The following is an 18,750-nucleotide window of genomic DNA, read 5'->3' as shown; positions in this document are numbered from 1 at the left end:
GCATCACTGATTTTGTTGGCTGCCTTCATTTCAGGGAATCCCACTATAAATCCACAGCTCTGCAGAAGCACCTTTTGAATCATTAGCATTCACTGTCAGAATCCTTTGTAACGTCTTAGGATGTGTAAAAGCAAGACAAAAGGCAAGCATGTGGATACTCCACCAAGCTCAAATAGCCATTATGCCATTATTGTTTGGGGTTAATGAAAAGAAAGAATAAAAATGTGTATCTGAGCCCGAGCTATCTGTAAAGTCTAAATGACTGGTCTGGTTTGGGGTGGATTTTTTTTTGGTTTTTTTGTGATAAGCTTCCATTCATAAAACTTTTCTTGAGAAGAAAACATAGTCTCTTCATGTACAGTTTATTCCAAGCTCGGGGATGACTGTGGATAATTTTAATTCTGCTTCATTCAATGAGCTCTTCTAATGCAATGATTTTCTCCATGGAAGACCTTAACCACAGTGGCCATTTGCAGCTGATGAATTTTTTTTTATAAATAATTTATTAAGCTATTGCAGACTTATACTTTTTTTGCACTGAGAGAAAGGAAAAAGAGGAGGGGGGAGGATTGCATCTTAAACTCTATTTACAAATTTACCTTGGCAGGCCCTCTTGCTGCCAATAGGAAGCCATGTTGCATATTTAATTTGCTCTTTTGTTACAATGGGGCTTAGGTTAGTTAATTTCAATTTTCGATTTCAAAAGCTATCAAATATGGCTCAGATGAGAAATCAATTTTTCTCAGCTGCCTCTGTTTTTGTCATGGGGAGGTTTCCCATTGGCGAGGGGACAGCCACGTGGCACAGCAAGAGATTAGTTCACTAGACCCCGTGTTTCAGCCACCTCAATTACTGGCTGCCTCTTGTAATTTAGCCTTATAACACCTAATTTCAAGATAGAACTCATATTTAATTCATGAAAGCTTCCACAAGAGTAATTGTGAAATAAATTGCCATAGAAAATATCCATTTGTGACTCGTTTTAATTTTGTATGCTACTAGCACGCTATTTGTTCTACTTGTTTAACACTTTAGCACAAACATATTTTATATTGAACTTTATGGACTGCTAATAGGTTATTATTTTTCACTGTTTCCCCTTCACGGACACACCACTGAATGTCCCTCTCCTTCATGCAGCTCCGGGTCTGGCAACATTGAAATAGATGCACTAAAACACAGAAACTTGTAATCTCCTAATTATTGACTGGATTGTTATGATCTGTTCATAACTTTAAAAGTAGCAGATAAAATCACAAGTGATGGTTTGTAAATGGTAGTTAGATGACAAGGATCATTTAAAGGGCCAAGGAATAAATACAGTTTAATTTCTCTAATGTTTTAAACAAACCCATTCATTACACATATTGATGTTGCATGCTAACAGCAGTATATGTATTTTTAATTCTTTAACCAAAATAAATGTTTCCACTGTATACACACCATTTTGTCCTTTTCCTCCCTGTTGCTATGACAACAAGGTGGGTGAGGCCTCCTCAACTGCCAAACTCAGCTGTCATCCCTTCACCCTAAAAGCCTTATAATTGCTTTTATTTGCATACGACAATTAGGCAGGATGGCTCACAGCAAGAAAACCAACCTTTCTCTCCCCCAGTGCACACAACGCCAGCCTGTAATTTATAAAAGATACACGCCATGTGGTGGAGCACTAAAATAGAGTGATGAGTCCTTTCATCTGATTGTAAGCTATTAACAAAAGAAAACATCCCCTTTCAGGCTGTAAAAAATGCCTATCTGGTGTGAACCTGGAGAAAAAAAAAAAAAGGGGGAAAATGGGGGGGAAATAAAAAAAGTTTTGCCACCTCCATGCAAACCCTTCACATTCATTATCGTGTTGAACTCAGGGGGAGTCTGAAAGCAAGAGTTGCATTTTGGTGCTTTATGAACAATGGAGTGTCAGCAAAATTGATGATGTGGTAAAACTGGATGGGGATTTTTGTTCTTGGCTTACGTCACACCCAAAGATGCCAACGTGAGATGATAGTTCCTTGCTGAGAAGTGCTGCAAGGAAAGCATGAGATGGGTCAGGATGTCAGATGAAGACAGTGTAATGAGAAACTAGGAGTTCAATACTTTTAATAGTTCTGTTTGTGGGAAATAGATTGTATTGCAAAAAGTACTTAAGGAAAAAAACTTCCCATGCTTGAGGAAAAGCCCCTCTGCTTTTATGTCAGGCTGATATTGGGGCCTAAATGTCTGTACAGCTTATTCAAATGAAGAGTCAGTGTCCAGGTAAATGTTTTTATTTAAGATTTTTAATAGCATGCTGCTGGTATTAACTTTTGTAATTACAAAAGTACCTTTCTTCAAGCATCTCCTCTACAACAATCTCTCATCCTATCCACTGTCTTCTGGAAGCCCTTTATGCAATATTTGTCACACCTGAGCTGATTGAGTATCTCCAATCCTCAAAAATCCCAAAAAAGACCCCCCTTTCCCTTGCCAGACTCCACATTTACAGTTTCAATGAGAAAAGCACCATGCAGCTAGATTGATCTAAAAATAAACCAGCTAATACATTACAATGGCATTACAGCACACACATTTTTAAGCCTCTCTGACTTACCTTCCTCAGAAGGGCATCCCTGTTGAAACTGGGTGGGGTGGGGGGGCTACACAAAGGAGTAAAGCAGAGCAGATCCAGCAGGACAGACCTGTTGTGTCCCTGCAGCCACCCCTGTGACCTGGTATTAATGATGAGGATGAGTCAGGAGCACAGCTTGCAGGTGTCCCCTTCAACTTTGCCCACCTCACTGCTTCAAACTCCCCTTTAGCACACAAGATTTACCCAAACTGGTTTCAATGAGCATGTGGAAGAGGAGGGCAAGTTTGGAGGGAGAGTGCAAAAGACAACAAGGGGATGGATGTTCAGACATGGGACACGCAGTGCCAGGTCCTCTCCTGCCCTCCCTCCCTCGTTAGCTCAGGCAGGTGCTCACAAACCACAGCACACAGCTTCCAGCAGCACTTCCCAGCTTCTACCAAACACAGGCAGCAAGGAAAAGCCAACAGAGCACAAATTTCTCAGTACAAGGCTTGAACAAACCAGCAGTTTTGGCAGCACCCCGAACTGGCAGCAGGTTCAACTCACCCAGCCTTGCCACCACCCACAGCTGAATCCTGACAAATCCCAGCACAGGCTTCAGTTTCTGCGGCTGCTCTAATGTGATATTGGTACTTTTTTTGAAGTTGTGCAAAGGACATGAATGTCAATTCAATCAGCAGAGGATTTTTTGCCCAGTGCAATTTACTAATATTTTGTCCATTCTGGCTTTACAAGATCCAAGTAACACATTTCTCCATTAAGCAGTACATGCCTTACCCTAACTGGATTTGATATGTTTGTCTTAATTTTCAGATTGTACATTCTTCTTCTAACTCTGTTTCTCTAAGTATTTGCTTCACTGCTCTTAGTATCCTGTTTCTACTCCCAGTGCTTGAAAAATATATTGGAGTATCAAGGTAGATTCTCATAAAGCGCAATATAAAATTTTATGTTTTAAGTAATTTTTCTAAATGTGCCCTTTCTCACTCCCATCTCCTTCTGCTATTACAAAGTCAGTTGAACTCATACACTGAATTCAAAAAGAGAATTTTTACCTCTATGTTGAATAATTTTTTCCTCCTTGCATATTTAATCTCAAAACAAGGATATTGCTGAGTTGATCCTTTTAAATGTCTGAAACTAAATTCTTACTTGGGATAAGTGAGTGTTAAGGCTACTAGACCTTCTGGTTTCAGAACTGAAATTGGCCCCCAAGTTTCACAAGAGATAAAACTTGATTATAAAAATAAGTATCAAAGTATATAAGGAATATATTCCCTGGGATCAGAGGGAAGAATTATTTCCTTCTCCATAACAGACACTTGCCTTTTACACAAGGAGGCTTGTTTTGAGCATAGCAAGTTTTTTGCTCCATGCTCAGTAAAACATAAGAACCTAAGATAGCAAGATTTCTTAAAATGCAGAAGCAGGACAAGATGTAAGTTTTGTTTTAGGAGGCTTTGCTGTTCTAATGTCTTTGCTCTCTGTTTTGGAATGCAAACACTTCTTCAAAGAAAAGCAAACCATGAAAAATTAGCAAAAGTTTACAAGATGAAGCTTTCTTGGGATGGTGCAAGATACACTCTGATCATTTACATATATTTTATACCATTATTGGCTATTGCATTCAACAGAAACACAATCCAACAACACTTATCCAGCCCTGCTCATCACATTCACAGAACAATTAGAGCTTAATATGCTTCTTTCTTAGACCAAAACTTTTCCCACCTAGATAATAAAGCCTATACTTTTGCTGAAGTTATTACAGCTTTCCATCAATATAAATTAGAGAGGAATCTGTTCCAAAGTAAATGTAATACATAAAATTCTGTTTTATTCTGAAGAACAGCCTTGTGCTATGGAATAATACCTCATTTTTACACAGTTATTGAGGAGATGACTTCTAAGGTACAGGAATAAGGTATAAGGATCCATGTTACTTTGAAGATCTGCATTTTGAAACTTAATTTTTCCAATATCATCTGAAAAATTAGCTTAACTTTTTTTGATGGCTCCTAAAAGCAAACTCCACCAGCTGGATTTTGTACTCACACCAAGGTACATATCAATATGCACAAGACAGGAGGAAAAGGAAGATAAAAGCTGTGAATATTTATAACTGATACCTGAAATTTAAATAAACTTTTAGAAAAAAAAATTGCTAATGTCCCTGCAGACACCACATCAACCTTTAGTAAGGGAACAAGTAGGAAGTGAATGAGATTAACTTCCCTTACACGAGGAAGCTGACCTGTTCCTGTGGTTCCCCTTGCCTGGATGGCAAGGACAGGTTTGCCAAGTTTTTACCTTTTTTTTCTATTGAGATAAACAATAAAAAGTTGCTCATTTAGGATATTGTGAAGTAGACACAAAGCTGCTCCTGAACTTTAAATTGACAATGCCTTCAAATTTATATCCAAATTTATTTATCAAATATCCGAATTTATTTTGCAGGCAAAAAGACCCAGGTAAATTTATAAGAAAAAAACTGGCATTCCCACAGACAAGAGGTGGGATCAAGCTCCCACTGATGTTTTGATTATCACAACAGAAAAATGCCACTAAGTAATCTTTGATGCAGACATTATACAACAGTTCATTGTACTTTAATCCATCTCCTTCTACCTTTTTTTATTTCCAATAAAAGGAACAACGCACGCTCGACATGAACTCTAGGATTTAAATGAAGCTCCAAGCGTGCTAATATTAGAGAGACATTAATAATAAATTGGGAAGCAGGCAAGTCAGAGATGATTTCTGACTCGGTTTTGTACCTCAGACACTAGAACTTGAACTGCAGAGTTTGACACTGACACTTTTTAGGGAACAAAGTCTCTCTCCTACCACCTCCTCCACCCCCCAATTCAAATCTCATCTGAGAAGTGCTGAAATGAAGCTGTCACTCAGGCCTGCTCAGGGACCTGTCAGCAAAACATTGAGCCTTTTCATTTTGATGGGTCAGCCTGCAATCCCCTTGAAAGAGAAGTCCGTGCCACTGTGGTTTTTCTTTCTGCAGGAATTCTGAATTCTAATGAAACTCCAAATCGCCCAATAAAGGCAGGGGCATGGGGAAGTAATCCAACCCAGATCGGAGTGAAATTTGTATTTTATCTTTTTTTTTTTTTTTCCCTCAGACCATTATTCTAATAGCATTCAGAGAGCGTTGTAGGTTTTTTTCTCCCCCCACAAGTCCACCCTCCCTTTTTTTTTTTTTTTTGCAGGGCAGGCGCAAACGGAATGATGTGTCCTTTGTCTTGATGCTACACTGAGATTAGGTAGCAGCTCTCTGAAAATGAAAGGGCATGGCTCAAATTTTCTTGGGTAAATATCCATCCACCTATTGCAGTCTGAAGCTCCACTGCTACAAATATCTCTAATGTATGACTGTGTTGAGAGAAAGAGAAAATTTCACATTAGCATTTCTTCCCCAGAAGAAACTGTCTTTCATTAAGACTGTACAAAGCTTTTTCTAGACAACAAGGAAAACTGTACCTTTCCTTTCTCCTCAACTTTGCTTTCCAGATTAGTTGCTACCTATGACTTGTATCAGGATGGAGGGGAGATGATGCAGAGAAGTGAGAAAATAATTTATATATTATGTTGATGTATTCTCTTTAAAGTGCCTTTATTAACACACGTTTTATGTTTCTAAAATATGTATGAATTCAGTAGCCCAATGAAGTCTGTTTATTTTAACAAGGAGATAATTGTATTTTGCTAACTGGTTAAAAATCAGAATCATTAGAGGAAGGATAGCGTGAAGAGACAGAATTTATGACACAGTTAGTGCTAGAGCCTGGTGATCTTTATATATTTTTGGAGTTAAGGATAATCCCACTGGGGTTTTTTTAAACAGAGTTCTCTGTAGGGTGCACAATGCTTTCAAGAACAATTAAGACAAACAGATTAAAAAGTCACATACTTGGAAGTCAAAAAATAATCTGAGTATCACACACAAAGGCACTGTGTGAAAAATACAAGCATAGTATCATTAAGTAATATTTTATGGAACTAGAAGATAAAACCGCAGATGGAAACCCAGATAAAAACTTTGAAGCACAAACTAAGCAATGATGTAAAGGTACCAATTACACAATGTAACACTGCTAATGGCATAATGGTAAATGTTCCCCAAGTCTCTTCATTGTCTGGTTAACCTGCAAGCATCCATCAGGAATGTTTCAACTGCCACAGCAGCCCTCCCACCCTATAGTTATGTTTGTGTTATTCAATATTGCAGAATCACCATCTTCAGGCTCTCACCCTCTCTCTGCAAGACATGACCCAAACATCTCATCTTCCTCTGCTCTGCCTGTCCAAAGAGAACCCATTATAACCCCAGGTGCTGAAAAGCCCAGGTATTATTATGTAGCACACAGCAAACCACTGCACACAGGTGTGTGTGCTCAGCACACCTCTTCCTGCTATTTTCTTGAGCGTTGTGATCGAACTTGGATGCCAGAAAAAGCATAGCATGTAATTTTCCTTGGTGACGACCTTCAGAGGCTCTTTTTCCCCTCTTGATCAGCACTCACCTTCATGGGAAATCATTATAACAGACCCCTATTTCTCCACCTGCACTGTCAGGGGCTGCTAAAACTATACTTCCTTTCCCCTGCTCTGCCTCACTGCTGCACCATAGGCAGTGTGTACAATCACCCAGAGTTCTGCTGCTGCGTTACACCTGGACATCCAGAAAGCAATTTAAACAGAGATAGACACTGCTTCCTTCCTTCCTTCAGGACATTAATAGCACTTTCTCTGCTTTGTATTAAATCCTTTTCCCTCACCCTCCTGCTTAGCATGTAAAGGGCAGAGACTTCGATAGAGCAAAGGTACGTAACTTTTGTCTTGGTCACGTATATTTTATTTTAAAGTTGTATGTCTAATGTGTGCAGTAAACAATCTCACATGCAGTTCAAAAATGGCATATGTATGCTTCTATAAACCTAATCACTCAACTAGATATAAATATATATACATACATATATATTTATATATACATGTGTATAAAGGACACATATATAATCTTTTTTAAATGGCTAAATGCTTGCAAATCTCCCATTCAGCAGGTGCTGCACTTCTCAAAATGCAGGTGCCCCAAAGACAGCCTTTGGTGTCATCATTTGATGAATTTTGTGTATTTTACTTTTTCAGTTTGTTCAATGTCTCACAAAGCCAATGGTAGCTCTCATTTGTTGTCTAGTACCTGATGATTGCTGACTGCAGAAACTTAATAATGAAAATTTTCCTTTCAGAGCATCAGCAACAGTTTGTATTTGCATAACAAATAATTGAAGAATCTACCTTTGAAGACTTAACACTGGCTACAACATTCAGTGAAGAGGGCATTGCCTTCATGCTGTTTGGTAGTGCTCAGCCTTGAGTCCTCTAAGACAAGAAGGAAAACATCCTTAACTCATTTGAGATCCTCATCCAACAGCAAAGACAAGCTGAAAACTGCACTTCTACAAAGACAAGCAAATATTCTGGATGAAACTGAGCTAAATTAGGTTTTTTTACTCAAAAATCCACCTAATTGCCACCTTCCTTTCACTGGTCCAGGTCCAATTCATACCTTGTGTAGTTTCATCTACTCCAGCCAAATTCCCTCTGCTCCAAGCTGAACGTGTGGAGAAATCTGAACAGAGCACAGCTGCATCCTCTGGTAAGGGTGATACTCATCCTGTCTTAATGGGAGCCTGGGAATCATTTCCAGGAGGTGAGGCTGCCAATGCAGACACCCACAGTCTACATCTTCCCATATTCTTTCTGTTCCAGCTCAACAGAAGTTGTCACAGTCCAGCTTTTCCTTCAAAGCTTGCAACCAGCCAGTTCCATATGCATCATCTCTTCCTGACTCAAACAGGCAGCCTGACCTCAGTTATTAGCAATCACAGAGCTTCTGTGGAGCGTTTTACCCTGAATCAGAAGATAGCAGATTTTGTGATCAGAAACATCAGGGTCTTGCTCTTTCCTCTGACCCCAGAAGGTATGGGATGTGGAAAGGTTATAGATACAGTTTAAGGGAAGCTACCAGAAATTTTTTAATATTACCTACTTATGTATTAAAAAAACACTTCCTAAATTTAGCACCCTTTCCTTCTCACCTTTCTCATGTTAATAACAAAATAACTTAAACTCACAAAGTTGCCCAACAACTTACAAACCAAATGCATCCAAAAAAACCCACAAGCCACTGTGTACACTGCCTAAATGTGACAAGTAACTCACAACACAACTGCTTCCTCCACCTTTACTCACATTCAGTAACACTCACCCTAATGAGACCCCATGGAAAAGTCAATCTCCATGTGAGACTTGAAGGATCAGAGTCCAAGTAGCAAAACATATTTAAATGGGCTAAGTCAATCTTCAGGTTAATTAATGCCATTCTAGGTTTATTCCAGCAATATTTCATTCTAGTTCATCCTAGTACTATTCTATTTCCCCTAAGAACCTTAATATTTTTGGGTTATTTTTATTACAAAATTTCAGTCTGCCTGTGGCCTGGTATTAATTACTTTGATAGAGTTAAGGCTTAATTTACACCGGTGGCTAGTTTTTGTGAGCATAAACACTGGAACATTTGATAAAATTAAAACTGTCATTGCCTTGTGAGCTGGTAAGATTTAACAAGTACCAACAATATTGCCAAAGAGAATTAAAGCCCTTTTTTTTTCCTATTTCATTTAATGAAGTGATACCTTTATCTCTAGTTTTTTTACTTATTTTTCTTTTAACTTTTAGTGTATTTTTAACTGCAACTGCAGACACTCCTAAGTGTTAAAAACCACAAGGATAAACCCAGGAAGCACTCCAGATACATCTCCAGTAGCACAAGACCTGTCCCTCCCACCCCAATCCCCTTATAATTGGTTTTGATGTTCAATATAAGGGATAAATGAGTGCCCCTCTCCTGCTTGCTCACAGTATGCCACAAAACCCTGAAAGGGTTAATTGGCATTTTAAGAAAAGGTAATTGTAAAGCATATCTGCTGGGGTTATCCCCAGAATTGGGGGGGTGGTGCACAGGTCTCCCACCCACTGGAGCATCTCACATCTTGAAGAGCATGCTGAAGACAAAAGCAGTCCTACTGCTGTTTCTTGATTTTCACTTTCAGCTCTAACTGCTAACCCCCAACGTGCTCTTTTGAGTTTACTATATCAAGCTAGTACTTACAGCAGAGTATATGTACTGTGTCTTGACTGTAAAATTATACTCACATTGTAAGCATAAATATAAATCTCTGTGTGTGTGTTTGAATCATACATAATTTACTGCTGGATTTATTCACTGCAGAGGAGCACACTGACTGGAGTGGGTGCTCTAAGAAAAATTGGATGGTGAGGCTGGCTATACTTCTATATTTTTTAAATAAACCAAACATTTCACTGAGAAAAATATATAACCTGACATATAAAAAGAAATGTGGTTTTAAGCAAGTGAGAAGTCAAACTGAATCGGAGCGAGGTCATGGGTGGTCATTTTCTTACTATATCAAACTCTCTGCCACTTGTTTGTAGATGCTTGTAACATTTTTATCCTCTGAAAATATATATTTCGTTTCCACTTTCACCAATTGGAACTTTTTCCAGGATGTTCTTGCAATGCATTCCAGTGAGTAAAGAGAAGTCATATACACTGGAGCACAAAGGAAAGACTTCCAGCTTTGGGCTGACAAATACCAAAGAGTTAACACCAATCTGGGGCTTTTATTCAAGCAATGTTTTTCTGGGTGCAGGAGTTGATTTCCACATTACTTTTCTTTGGAGGTTGGCTTTGGATATTCAGTTTACAAGAGGCAGAGTTCCTGTGTGTGAGTTTTTTTGAATGTCACCCATCATAGTGTAAAATAAGGGGTGGCTTCACCCCTTTAGCCTTAGATTCATCAAACTCTACCATCAGCAATTCTGCCACTCCTGCTCTGCTCCTGCTCAGATTATGGCCAAAGGGTACAAACTATAACAATGCTGATGGCAGAATGTGATCCCATGTATTTTCTACTGATGTTTTGGATTAAATTCACCACCTTGAAGAAAACCTTCTACAAAATTCATGGAACTAATCTGTATAGGCATACAGAAGTGAAGGAAGGCTGCATACTGATTCATTAGTATCTTAAATTTTTAGCATGAGTTTCTTTTAAAATATCCCCAAAATGATTCCAGCCCTCTCTTCTAATTCTTCTAATCTCTATCCTGCAACTTTACAGTTGGACAATTTTTAGTCCTGGTGTTTTTTGTTGTGAAGTTCATGAAGCTCTACTCAGCCAGCCAAGAGCTTGGTCTTCCTCATTCCACATCATCATGTGAACATGGAGGAAAGCATAGCTATGGCTCTAACAACTTCTACATTACATAACCAAATCAAAAACCCTCATTTGCTAAAGCACTTAGAGAGCATAAGGGTTTTCCTATGTGCAGATGAGAGTTGCTCAAATTTCCGGGCCAGTGAAGTTTTTATTTGTATATATTGAGAGCAAAACACCTGTCCCAACAGGAAACTCGAGGAAATGCTGAGTCCAGCAACTCTTGGACAGCATAAGCATTTGTTTTGTCACATATTAAAGGCCAACAGCATTTTTCAGAATATTGACCTTTTGTTTCCTAGACCAATATAATATTTCTTAGACCAACAGTTAAATTTTAAGAGGAAGCTCGTGCCTCTGTATTTTTGACAAGCAGCTGAGGGAGCTGGGGAGGCTTAACCTGGAGAAAAGGAGGGTCGGGGGAACCTTCTCACTCTTTACAACTCCCTGGAGGGAGGGTGGGGGCCAGGCTCTGCTCCCACATAAAAAGTGACGGGATGAGAGGAAATGACCTCAAGTAGTACTGGGAGAGGTTTAGATTAGATATTAGGAAAAATATCTTCACCAAAAGGGTCATCAAGCACTGGCACAGGCTGCCCCGGGCAGTGGTGGAGTCAGAATCCCTAGAGGTGTTTAACACAAGTGTAGACATGGCACTTCAGGCCATGGTTTGGTGGTGGGCTTGGCAGTGCTAGTTAACAATTGGACTCAATGATCTTAGAGGTCTTTTCCAGGCTAAACAAATCTATGATTCTATAAGTACAAATTAGCTGCGTGCACCTTCAGTAGATATTTCCTCCAATATATCTCTTTAATGGGGTATTCACTCAAGAGTCCCAGTGAAATTCTTGTCATTGTTGAGCTCGTCTCTTAGATCCTTTCCTATTTGCTTTCTGCATTTTCACTTCTTCGTGAAGATGCTTAATGCAGTATAATTGAATCAATTTTATTGTCTCCAGCCATCCATTCTACTGTTTCAGTGGCAGAAAATACTGGTCAATTTGACAAGTTAATATGACTTTAGTGGTCATTTGAACTCCTTTAAGCCACTGGGTGCTAAAATTACTTGTCAGATTCCTACACCTGCAGACTGAATGTAACTTGTCCGTAAGAAAAGAAGGGGGAAATTATTTTCCACCAAAAACCTTTCCAGAAAGTAGCAATTGTGACTTTTACTAATTGATAGGGCATTGACTCTTCCTACAGCAGTTCTGAACCACCTGAGAGCAATATTTGATACTGCCACCTAGAACTCCCAATGATATCTTCAAACTACCTCCTATTTTTCTCACTGGGCTGGATCATTAAAGACAGAGTCATTTCAACTCCTCCTTTGGTATAGATAATTTTTGGGGAACTATTTTAGCTAATTGGATGCTTATTGTTTGACATCCAGTTCAAGTTTACACTTAAGCTTTCTGTTCTGACCATAAAACTCCACACAGATATGTGCAGTTAATATTGGAGCAACTGCCAAAAGAAAGAAAACATTTCTTCCTCCCACCCTGCCTCTATTATCACACAATTAATTTGCTTCACACTCAGCAGCAGTAGGTACAATCAAACCAAAAGCTCAAGTCTGGAGTTTCGTTTGGGCTTTTTTAGTTTTGTTTCTGTGTATATCAACAACACCAGTGATGTCTTTTCAAACAACCACGCAAATGAATTATTGGGTAACTACAAGAATTATATGAAGGACTTGATCCCATATCCTTAGAATTCAGTGGCATTCCCAATAAAATCAGCTAGACCACACCACATTTTTACCTTAGCTCTATTATTTTCAGGTTGTATGTCACTCAATAAAGATCAGACCATACATTCTCCTAACATCAATAATGGTTCCCATTGACTCACAGCCATGGCTACCAGAGAGCTACCACCGCGAGCTCCTGCCAAGAGGTCACCCTGCAAAGCCTCTGACAAATCAATGGGAGCTTTATGGACAGGTTTTCTCCCTTTCAGGAATAAATGCAAACAGTGTCACTGCCTGGACACTTGTGCGTCAAGGTTAATTCACCAACGTGCTGAGAAATTCCATTCTGGTCCATCCTTCTACAGTCTTTCCCTTCAACTTGCATTTCGGTTCCTTTTCTTTAAAAAACTGTTCAGTGGGAGAGCACAGGTACTGATAACCTAACACAGGTTTCTTTGTGTCATTCACACTACGGTGCAAGTCACTTTTTAAACCACATGAACTTGCTAATTTTAACAGGATGCACATAATAAAGCATCCCACTTTGGAAACTTCCCACCTTAGTGTCTTTAAATATAAACTTCAAGAACCCATTTAGTAACACTATAATCTTGTTATAGGGATAATACTCTTTTTTTTTTTTTTTTTTTTAAACAGTGATCAGCAGACTCTCCTAAATAACAGCAGCAATTTTTCCTTACAATGCCAACACAATTACTGCTCTGGGAAAAGGCTTGATGTCAGAAAAGGTAAGCTAGCTGCTCTTCCTAAAAACCACACACATCTGAATTCTTCTTTTAGCGTGGTTTCCTACAGATTTCTGTCCTTTAGCCCTTGCTCCTCTATCTCCTCACCATACGCTCTGCTCAGGAAGCACAAGGAGATGCTGCAGCCCACCAGCTGTTCCCAAAGCCAGCATGGAAGGGTCGAGTCCTGCCCACCTTTCCCACAGTGGGGCCACTCCTTTGGCTTTCTCTCCTCCACCAATTTTAACCAAACTTATAACAACTTAATTATCGCCGACATTCCTGCCCTGCTGTCAAATTCAGTTGAGAAAAGCAACCGCACTAGGAGGGGACTGACAGGTAAATCAAATGATTATGTAAAACCTCATTTTTGTACATCCACAGCCTAAAGGATGCCCTAAAAATCTACAGAATGTCTGAAGCCCTGTGCTGGAAATACTGTGAGCTACATGATCTGAGTAAAAGCTTCATTTGTATACGGGTGTGTATTTAAAGATAATTAATATTAGCTGTGACTTTTGAGACTGGTATTAACACAGCCTCACTTTGTAGTGCCTACAGTTTTGTAAATGCAAATAATTTTTAGTTCAGTTTTGCATTTTAATTATAAGCAGACAGAGTTTCTTTGGTATTTAACTGCCTAACCATGACTCAGGATAGGCACAACACATCCATGGCAATTAATTGTGACTAGGATTTGCAGGTGTAATGAAATCAAAGTGCCTTTTTTTCTTCTTTAAATTAACCCTCAAGCAAGTCTTGAACAGAAGTACTTGAGATGCACGGGCCCAGATTTATTTTTTAAAGCTTTGACCAAGAGATTTCTCTTGGTTGAACTACGGTAGTGTATGTAATATTAATACAAGCTCACACTGCTGTGAACGCTTACTGTATAGTATTGGATGGGAGGAGATATACTGTGATATTAAAAAAAAACATTATTTCGAGGTAGGCATGCCAAAAGCAGTTCTGTGGAACAGAAGGTGGCCTAATTATTAAAAGAAATGGCTTCCATCTCTGTGATGGTCTGACTGTTTGTGGATAAAATCCTACAACTGTGAAAGGCCTCATGCACTGCAAAAAAAAAGAGAGAGAGAGAGGGGGGAAAAAAAAAATCAAAGTGTTCAGCAGCCATACATCAGAGAGACTATACAAGAAGGGTATCGAATTTTTAGAGACCCCAGAATTCCTGAGCAAAGTAGTAGTTAGTACCAGGTCTACATCAAAAGAAAACAACATTCTGTGTCATCACTGGCCTCCTCTGTGATGTTTTGCCCTCAGCTTCATAATACTCAAAAAGTCATGGTTGAAAAAGACAGACTGTCCCTTTAAAATTAGATCATCCCTTTTATTAATATGCAGAATGAGTTGTCAATTGACCAAGCAACAAATGTACATCCTCATATCCTCATTTTCACTTCTATCTATGAATATTTTAAAACCCTAATGTGTGCTTGGCCATTTGGGTTTTAAGCAAAGACTTATCACAGTGTAAAACCCCTCATTTTTATCCCTTAGCTGAGGGCTTCTTTTTCCCTTTTCCAGGGTGTCATTAAAAATCTGATGCCAAGAGCTGGGACTTGGCAGGGTTTGCGATATAATTTGCAATCTGCAGTGTTTGCTGGCTAGCCCCCACCTGCCCCCCTCTTTTTTTTTTTTCCTTTTTTTTTCCCTTTTTTTTTTTTTTAACCAGCCTGCCTGCTAGAGTCAATAGGGGGCATCCCTCATCTGTCTAAAAGAAAAATAGCAGCATACTAATTAGAATTCTATTTGCCAGAAGCCTCGGAGTTGCTGTGCTTATAGATTTCAAGCTTCTTTTGTTTGAATTAAATTGCCAACTTTTCCCCCCCCCTCCCTCCCTTTCCTTCTTTGCACTAGGCATGAGAGAGCGGGTGCCTTATTTGATTGAAAGAGGGGTAGGGGGATGGGGAAAAGGAAAGCCTTAGCTATGGAAATGCTGAGGAAATGTCAGGGTTGTGTTTAAAAATGCCTGGTATGCTTTTCAATGCCTGACTCCTGTCTTTCTCGCAGGGTTGTGGAGGGAAGGAAAGGGGGCCTGGCATTAAGCACAGGCACTCTGCCCCTTCTCCCTGACACTGAAATTCTGGGGGAGAGCCTGACATGCTTTTCCCCAGCTCAAAGCCAGATGGTTCAAGCTTGGATAAAACCTTGGGATGAGATCACAAAGCTTGTTCAAAACAGAACACACAACATCTCTGTTTTTCTGTTAATACCTCCTTTTGTACACGTTGTGTGGGGTGAGGGAGGGGCCAGGGCATATGTCATAAATCCAAAGGAAAATGTCATATTTAACATTAATTTGTTTTCATAACCCCGTGAAAGAATTCAAGCTCGCCCCATTAAAATGTCATAATTAACCGCCGAGAAGTTTTATTACAAATAATTTTTTAATTTCGTGAACAACGAACTGAAAGGCACAGCCCGAAGTTTTCCACTGCCCTTAAGCATCTGAACATACAGATAATTTTTTTTTTATTTTTTACGCGCAAAGAAGAGTTTCATGGCGCTTCACATTTATGCAACTTCCCAAGTTTAGGTGATTAAAGAATATGAAGGCTGAGCTGGGTTTGCGTGGCCGGGAATTCTGCCCATGCACAATACAGCCATTGACTCCAGCCATTGACAGTCAAGTCTCATGCACTGATTCACAAGCGGGGACAAGCGAATTGAGGGGACAGAATAATGCCCTCGATGATCTTCATACTCCTCATAACAACGGAATGCTCGCCAAGGAATAAGAATTCCTTTCAAATGCATTAATCAGTCAAATTTACTTGGCATTTTCATGGATTTGCTTTCTTCTTACAAATTCTTAACAGAGCTCACCTAGAGCTGTGATGGGCGCTCTCGGATGGCACTGCTGCTGTTCCCTACCCAGACAATGTTATATTCCTTACTTCTGGCACAAATACTGCATTAGTGCTTGCAATAAGGCATATTTAGAATTTTTGTACATATCAGCTTAAAGCTTCCTTTCACTGCTATTCATTTATCCCAATGTGATTTTTTTTCATAAACGTCCACAAAACAGCAACATTATTTTAGTCAGGAGTATAAACATAGAAAAAGGAAATTAAGGCTAATTCCAAGTTGGGGTTGTTTGTCTGACAGTACTTTAAATTAGTAATTTATAATGCAACCTTCTTTTCTTCCTTAAAAATTTGACCCTCAAATTTGGTTTAAAAATAATACTGACATATGCCATCATGTTTGACATGAATACTGTTCTATTCCTTTTTCTTTCAAACTGGGAAATCTTTAAGAATGAATCATGCTGTAGTTTTTTGACTGAATTCAGGATCATGCCTAAAATACTAGTTTTTCCTTTAAAAATAAGAATCATATATACTTTATCATAGTATATTTGATTTTGGCTTAGTAGATGCTGAGATTATTTTTGCACATCCTTTCAAAATAAATTTCCTGGAAAAAACCCACAGAACTAAAGTACCAGCTAACCATTGCATTTTTATGTATTCATTAAAGATAAGATCTTAAAGGAAAGAGGGAAAATATGGACATTAGTAACTCTTACATATACTCCTCGGTGCTATTATATTTTAATTAGCACAGTTTGCAGGCTGTAGCCTTTCCTAGGCCTACATGATGCATGAATATTTTATTTGCATTACTATAAAGTAAAAATAATTTGATTATCATTCGTACTATTTATGATTACATGTTTCTAGACACGCACATAGTCTCTGTTCATAGAGGACTTTAACATTCTTAAATAGCATAGAGTGCTGACAAGCAAAGTATTGATGTTTACAGTATCATGCAAACCCCGAAGCCAACCATGCTCACATCCCTTTGAATTACTTTTCCAATCCGAAGCCTCTAAGAACCCAGTCCTCCTTTATCTCTTCTCGTTATAAAAAGTGGCAGGAGGCAGAGTGGCAGAATGACCCACAAGATGGCACCTGTCACCAGTGGGATTTCTTCTGCCTTCTGCAGGCCAAATTTTGTTTGAACTCACTATGGCCTCTGTCATATCCTCATTTTCCCTTCCACTCTTGCCTCTCCTCCTTAATCCCCTTCGTGCAGGCTCAGGCTCTGTTTACCCAGCTTCCGAAACCTTTTTTCTGCAAGAAGCCAAAGTAAAACTTTATTGAAAGAGGGGGCTCAGGATTAAGAGGCAAAGCCCGGCGAGGAAGAAGCCGAGCGCAGCACCTGCCGCCTCTGCCTAAAGACAGTTCCTGCTATCCACCATTACCAGGCTCATTCTTATAGATGTGCATCTGAAATACATGATTACTTTAGGTCTCAAAGGTGAGGGAGCTGATTAGCTCTCTAATGAAGCCTTTTGTTATTACTTACAGACAAAGTACATCACGCAGACGGAACGTACCAGAAGACCGCTTCCTTATGTCGGGCTGGACATATTTTAACTGGTAAGATCATCCAGAGCAATGAGGTGAAGCGGTTGCTATAAATACAGAATCAGTGGAATTTTTTTAAAAAACAGATTAAGGGCAGTGACAGAAAACAACAAACAACCACCATAAGACCGCTATGCCTAAAGCCCCAAAGATGAAACTGGTAATTCATCTGCTGTGTGAGTCATTCTGTACTTTGTCCAAAATTACATGGGGCAACGTTAACTATCTGCCTAATAATAGAGTTATAGTTGCCTATTAATAGAGCTATGGCCAGTCCATAAAGATGATGTTGATGGACATCCCTCTACTTTTTGACTACAGAAAGGGCCAAACCAAAATGCTCTTACAGAAAGACAAAACACAGAGAAAACCCCTCAAGCTGCAGGTCATTGCATCACTTCATCTCACCAACTGCAACACAGAATTGTTTTTCCACACAAAATTACACAGCAGATCACAGGGACCTACAAAGAGCCTGGAGCAGCAAGCAGCTCCTCCTTTGGGGAATGCCACACTGGCAATTGGTTTCTTCCTTTAATGACTTCATCACTTGGAAAATATCTTACAACCCCTCCTCATCATCCTCATTCCTCCTTTTATCAACTTCAAAAATTCACCTAATTACCCCAAAGCATAAACAGGGTCCGTGAGTAGCCACCAGCAAGGGCAGGAAGGGTTCACAGTTTTCCTAATGAAAGATGGCACAAGCCTTGAGTCTCACCTAGGGAAACATCTGAAGTGATTAAGAATTTCATAGCTATTTCATAGCTTCATCAAACCTAGTGAAGAAAGTCTTGTCTTGTCTACATTTAGACAAGACAAATATACCTTTATACCAATTATATCTTTATACCAAGACAAAATTATTTAAAACAGTGCAGCTACGTGTAGACAGTAGTTAAACACAGTGTTAAAAATAACTATTGCTATTATGAAACCCTTAAAATATTAACACTACCCCAATGATTAAGGGTATCCTTTTGATAATTATCTGCAAATAACACAAAGAGCAAATTGCATTTTT

The sequence above is a fragment of the Ammospiza caudacuta genome, chromosome 10 (assembly GCF_027887145.1).
Source record: "Ammospiza caudacuta isolate bAmmCau1 chromosome 10, bAmmCau1.pri, whole genome shotgun sequence".
Lineage (NCBI taxonomy): Eukaryota > Metazoa > Chordata > Aves > Passeriformes > Passerellidae > Ammospiza > Ammospiza caudacuta.
Note: the sequence above shows the minus strand (reverse complement) of the source record.